Source organism: Neltuma alba, unplaced genomic scaffold (genome assembly GCF_004799145.2).
Source record: "Neltuma alba isolate B1F8T4 unplaced genomic scaffold, ASM479914v2 tig00013086_pilon, whole genome shotgun sequence".
Taxonomy (NCBI): domain Eukaryota; kingdom Viridiplantae; phylum Streptophyta; class Magnoliopsida; order Fabales; family Fabaceae; genus Neltuma; species Neltuma alba.
The window spans coordinates 51,556-58,275 of record NW_021637414.1 but is presented as its reverse complement, the minus strand read 5'-3'; the positions used below and the strand labels follow the sequence as shown (position 1 = coordinate 58,275).

Below are 6,720 nucleotides of genomic sequence, written 5' to 3'. Positions count from 1 at the left end.
TATTGTGCGAGAACATTGGCTTTTAATCAGAATTTGTTTGATCGAAATGAAAGTAGCGGCTTCAGCTGCCATGGAGATCTCACATGGCGAGGAGAATTTTTTGGTTGTTCCTAACATTTTATTAGGCTGACAGCTGACTGGACACGTGTGGGACCCACACAAGTATCACAAGAGAAGGTCTGCAATAGTTTGGTGGGCCCCTGCTGGGAAAGCCCAGAAGGCCAAGGGTTGTTGAGTCGAGTCCATGTATCATTGATGGGAATCTCTGGTATGTGTATTATATTTGAGTGCTCAATAATGGAAGGACAAAGCAAAGATGCCCACTCTCCAAAAGCGCGATGTTGATCTCACAGAGAAATTTCACAAAATAATAATCATAATCATAATCATAATAATAATAAATAATAAGGCATAGAAGGATGTCTACAAAAATATCCACGTGGAAATTCTTTATCACTCGCTTTTGCTTTCAATTACTAGTAATTTCGTTTTGAAAGTGCTGAATGATAATAAAATATAAAGTTAAGCTTTTATAACAAATAAACATCCATTGTTTGATGCATGATTTGGTTTATATTCCATCGGCCAAAAAAAAAAGAGGCTTATATTCCAAACCAGGACTATGGAATGTTTTATAACATAATAAATATTTAATCGCTCAAAAAAAAAAAGGATTTAACTTAAAAAGTCTCGGGGATGACCGCACACCTTCTGATAAGCTAATTCCCTAATTTTATGCCGCGAAAGGCCGCGCCCCAGCATATTGCACCGATATATGTTTACATTTTTTGGGGTTATTTACTTTGATTATTTGTATGGGATAAGAATAAAGATGAGCTTCGTTGTAGTGCCTTTGCAATATATAGTTTATTCTCGTTAAATATAATTGGCCTCGTGTTAAAGTCTCATCGTAATCATGCTCTTCTCACAGAATATCCCACCCCCAAAAAAAAAAAAAAAGATAAAGCCACTATCCATCAAATGGTTCCCATCTCTCGCCCACAAATCCATGCGTGTATGTGTAAGTGAAGTTCTCTAACAGATGGCATACTTAAAGGGTTTAGCTCTTATTTTATGGTAATATCCTTTCCAATATTTTTTTTTTGAAAGGTTTTTTTTTTTTGTTAATACTTATATGTAAGATTATTATATGTTAATGGAGTAACTGGGTTTTTTTTCTCTCTCGCATTTGCATCAAAAGATGAATGAAAGGCTGAGTCAGTTGCTATATATGGGATAAGTGATTAGTTGTCATTTTCACATTAGATAACAGTGAAGAGCATGATGGGATGCTATAGCAAAATAGAAGTTGAAGCATAATATATAATAGTTAGTAGCATTAACGGAGAAACAAGTTATGTGGTTTAGAATGAAGGCATTATGGGTGCGCTTGTGTTCATTATGGTGTTTGCAAAATTATTCCTCCAAATCACAATCCCATTTTCCCAATATTTTAACAACTTTTTCTTGTCAGTGCTCCGTGATATTTCACTAATAATGAAAATGGAGAATCCTACTATTTCCTCAAAACTGTTCTTGCTTGAAGCATATTGCTGTTCTTTAGATGTCATTGTGGGTAACGTTTTTCGTCTTGCTTGAATAATTCGCCCATTATTAAGTAACTTCAAAAGTAGAATTTCTTATATATATCCATTTGGTGGCAAAAAAATAAACTGAAATCATTAATCTTTGTTTTGTTTTTCCCTGGTAGCCTGGGATTACCTTAAAAGTTGTCAAGGGTAGCATGCTTTTTAAAACTTAAACACTTCTATCCCGATACGATCACTAACATTGGTCCTATGCCTTGCCAGGTTATTTTCAATTTACAAACATGCTTCAGGATAATCAGAGTATGCGAGACTGTGTTTTTATTCTTTACGATGTTAGTAAAACTATTGCTATAAATCATTTGAAATTTATACCTCAATGACGAAAATTCTTGTTGCAAATAGGCCTATTTAAAGGTGGAATGAAATTTTCCCGATATTATTTTCTGAAAGTCGATGCTTGAATTTAAAATTTCCTGGGGCCTTTCTAGTTGCATACATCGCCAGGTAATGCAATGTAAAAGTTCTTACATTAATATCGCAAGCACATTAACCGCCTTCCTCTTTTTAGGGCTCGGTTGTTTAGGAAGTGAGAGCTCTAATAAGTCCCCAGGCAAATTTTTTTTTTATTTTCCTAACTCCAACACGACTATCTTATTTTGGCATCACAAACCAATGGACCGAGCCCAACTCAATTGATTGTGAAGTTAAATACGGGCCCACATGAGCGGATGAGCCTTGAGTTGGGTTAAGGAGTTCGGCCATAATGGGTAAGGCCCAAATATGATGTCCAGATGTAGCCCATATTGATATGGACATGTGTCGCTCAAGGCAACTCATGTCAGGCCCGTAGTGAGATTTATTTGGGTACGCTAAATGAAGTCAGGCCCATATTGAAAGGCCACAGATATTGCTGTTCTTTAGATGTCATTGTGGGTAACGTTTTTCGTCTTGCTTGAATAATTCGCCCATTATTAAGTAACTTCAAAAGTAGAATTTCTTATATATATCCATTTGGTGGCAAAAAAATAAACTGAAATCATTAATCTTTGTTTTGTTTTTCCCTGGTAGCCTGGGATTACCTTAAAAGTTGTCAAGGGTAGCATGCTTTTTAAAACTTAAACACTTCTATCCCGATACGATCACTAACATTGGTCCTATGCCTTGCCAGGTTATTTTCAATTTACAAACATGCTTCAGGATAATCAGAGTATGCGAGACTGTGTTTTTATTCTTTACGATGTTAGTAAAACTATTGCTATAAATCATTTGAAATTTATACCTCAATGACGAAAATTCTTGTTGCAAATAGGCCTATTTAAAGGTGGAATGAAATTTTCCCGATATTATTTTCTGAAAGTCGATGCTTGAATTTAAAATTTCCTGGGGCCTTTCTAGTTGCATACATCGCCAGGTAATGCAATGTAAAAGTTCTTACATTAATATCGCAAGCACATTAACCGCCTTCCTCTTTTTAGGGCTCGGTTGTTTAGGAAGTGAGAGCTCTAATAAGTCCCCAGGCAAATTTTTTTTTTATTTTCCTAACTCCAACACGACTATCTTATTTTGGCATCACAAACCAATGGACCGAGCCCAACTCAATTGATTGTGAAGTTAAATACGGGCCCACATGAGCGGATGCTCAGCCTTGAGTTGGGTTAAGGAGTTCGGCCCATAATGAAGGGTCACAAGTCATTGGGTAAGGCCCAAATATGATGTCCAGATGTAGCCCATATTGATATGGACATGTGTCGCTCAAGGCAACTCATGTCAGGCCCGTAGTGAGATTTATTTGAGTACGCTAAATAGAAGTCAGGCCCATATTGAAAGGCCACAGATAATTGGGTTCGGGCCAGATGAATGTCTACATGTAGCCCATGTTGGTACGGACATAGGCAAGGCATGTCAGGCCCGTCTTGAGTTTCATTTTGGGTCACGGTAAATACAAGTCAGACCCATATTGAAAGTCCGCCTATTATTGGGCTCGGCCCAAATGCAACGCTACATGTAGCCCATATTGAAATGGACATAGGCAACGAATGCCCATATTGAGCTTCATTCTGGGTTACGGTAAATACAAGTCAGGCTCATATTAAAAGGGAAATATTTACATTTAAACGTTTTTCCAAAGTGGCGTTCCTTTGTCGGCGTTGCCATATATATCTAACTCGGTTAAAGTGGCGCTCTTTTATTGGCGTTACCATATATATCGGACTGGGTTAATCTTCAATGGTCGGCCTCTGTTTTTCAGCCGTGGCAGGAAACGATGAGATGTAAAAGTCGTTGAGACATAGAAAGACCCATGGGCCATGGCGGGTTGGATTCGTTAAAAGTGAATCAGGTCCGTAAACACCCAAACACACGTGGATTTAAGGCGGTAAACAAAAACGCTGAACAGAGAACTCCTACAGATCCAACAAGAGTATCAGGAAACTCAACACTGCCCAGTAATAGACTCATAGGAAGCTAATTCTGGGACAGACTAATTAAAACGCAATATTATTACAACACATACTCAATAGTTGAAACCCAATCTAGTTCGGAACCATTCTTCAGTACCTCTTATTATCAATACAAGTCCTGTTTTCTAATCCCGCCCTCCTGGGTTTCTCCATCGTCAAATATCTTACAATGATTCGTAGCCAATATTTTACAATGCTTCCCTCCTCTTACCCGACTCTGCATTATTATATTTTTCTGACCCAAAGCTCTTACGGAAGCTTTGCAGGCTCATGAGCCGGCACTTCCTTAGCAGAATCATCTTTGGCGACCACGATTCCCACCAACTTACAAGGCTCAACATCCTCCAGCATTTGAACCACACTTCTCATGCTGGGTCTTAGTGCTGCAACCCTGGCCGTGCACATAATAGCTATCCTCATAACCTTCATAGCCTCCTCCCTGTAAACCTGTGCGATTCTGGAATCTACCATTCCCATTATTTTCTCCCTGTTCTCTTGCTGCACTTTGCCGCAAACCCAGTTCACTATGTCCTCCTTCTCCCCAAATTCAGGTTCAATCGGCCTCTTCCCCGTCACCAGCTCCATTAACACAACCCCAAAGCTATACACATCGCTTCTCATTCACCTTGTACGTGTATCCATATTCTGTTGCACCAGAATTGTATTTTCAACACTATATATATCATAATCAAGAATAACGAAACAACCTTTTTCTGTGGTTAAGGCAACGACAGTTAAAAGTAAAACTTACCAGGAGCAATATAGCCATGAGTTCCAGCGACTAGATGAGTGGAATCCTTGCCAACGTTGGCTTGAACAATCTTAGCTAATCCAAAATCAGCAATCCTGGGCTTCAAAAACTCGTCCAACAGAATATTACTTGACTTGACGTCCCTGTGAATCACAGGCCTCTCGCACCCATGATGAAGGTACTCCAATCCTTTGGCTGCTCCCACGGCAATCTCGTACCTTGTCTCCCAATCGAGCTCCATCTTCCCGTTCGTGTGAAGCATATCCCACAGACTCCCATTTGGCAAATACTCGTACACCAACAAATTCGAGTCCTCGCTTGTTATGCTGCAATACAGCTTCACCACGTTCACGTGCCTTATTGAGCTCAATGCCTGAACTTCCGCGTCAAATTCCTTCGATTTTCCCCCACGTTTCCCGATCATCGGTGCACTGCTCCGGCTCCTCTTCCGACTGCCGGTGTCGGAGTTCCATATGTGCTTGACGGCGAGGTCTTTTCCGTTGGAGAGCGTGACTCTGTACACGTTCCCGGAGCCTCCTTTCCCTATAAGATTCTCTTGCTTGATCGAATCTAGAATCTCGTCCTCCGTGAAGCTTAGCACGTGGAAGGATTTTATATCCCAAGATTCTTCCTTAAGAGAACGTTCTCGATACTTCAACGAGATTATTCAAGAACCTCAATCAGAAAGATTGCCTCCCAGATTATTCATTGACGCATCAAAGTACTCTAGCCCTGTGAGGTTTCTTAACCCATATGGAAGCTTCCCAGTGAACGAGTTGTTGATACACCTCTAGCTGCCATAGTTTCTGAAGCTTCCCGATCTCTGAAGGAATCTCCCCAGATATAAAGTTGTCGGAAAATTCCAAGTTCATGAGCTCTGTGAGGTTGCCTATCCCCGTTGGTATTTTCCCACCAAGAGTGCAGTTTGACAGATATAGCCATTTCAAGTTCTTGAGCTTCACAACTTCGGTAGGAAAAGGAGTAAGGCCCAAAAGGGTTATCCTCCGACGCTTAACACCTCAAGACTCGCCATGTTTTGCAGCGACTTCCATGGGAAAGTCCCAGAAAAGCCGCTTTGATTTAAATACAGATACTGCAATTGAGTGAGAGTAGAGATGTCAGGGAATGGCCCCGAGAAAATATTATTGCCCAAGTCCAAGTACTTCAATTTGACGCAGTTCCTCAAATCCTTGGAGATGTTTCCATACAATGAATTGAACCCAAGTGAGAGCTTCTGGAGTGATTGAGCTGGCAAATGGAGTCGAAAGGAAGAAACCCCAGAAAGCATGTGATGGGAGAGATCGATTTCGGTCACCGAACCGCCATCGCACGTGATTCCGTCGAAGTTGCATACTGACTTAGAAGCGTCCACGAGTCAAACACGGGTGGATTTGATGTCTGAAGAGCTGCTTTAAGGTTTAGAAGAAAGTTGACGTTCTGATTCATCGGAGTTGACTCCGACGAGGAACAAGATGAAACAGAGGAGGGGGAGGAGGGAAGAAGAGACACGCTGGAAGTTGGAGGGAAGTAACATGACGAAGAATGCAAGGGGAATGAGAGACGACGTTTGGTCGGGTTGGCTTCACAAGTCGTAGCTCGTAACTACTCTTTTAAATAACAGTTTTTGCAACAGTTACTGTCATTTTCAATATTATTACAGCTTTTAGTGGCATCAGACCAAGAACAAATGTTTGTGGGACATAACCTTTTAACAAAGATTTTAACTTTTCACGAGTGAATAGAGATTTGAAATCGAAAAAAATGATATACTTTTAAATCAGTCTTGCTCTTCATTGCGAAATCATTGTGAAGTTGCTTCATCCTAACCAATGATTTAAATCCATGGCTGGGACGTGTAAACCCCAAAACCCGGGGGGCGCCAATGCCATCAGACACATGGGCATCCGTAGGAAAACGAGGTTCTGTCTTTAAAGCTTTTTTTTTTTTTTGGGGGGGGGGG

At 40.4% G+C, this 6,720-nt stretch overlaps 1 pseudogene; it reads right to left on the bottom strand.

The window, feature by feature from the left end:
* Positions 1–3,893: 3,893 nt before the first annotated feature.
* LOC114734350 (receptor-like protein kinase 7) lies at positions 3,894–6,349 on the bottom strand (annotated as a pseudogene).
* Positions 6,350–6,720: the final 371 nt, after the last annotated feature.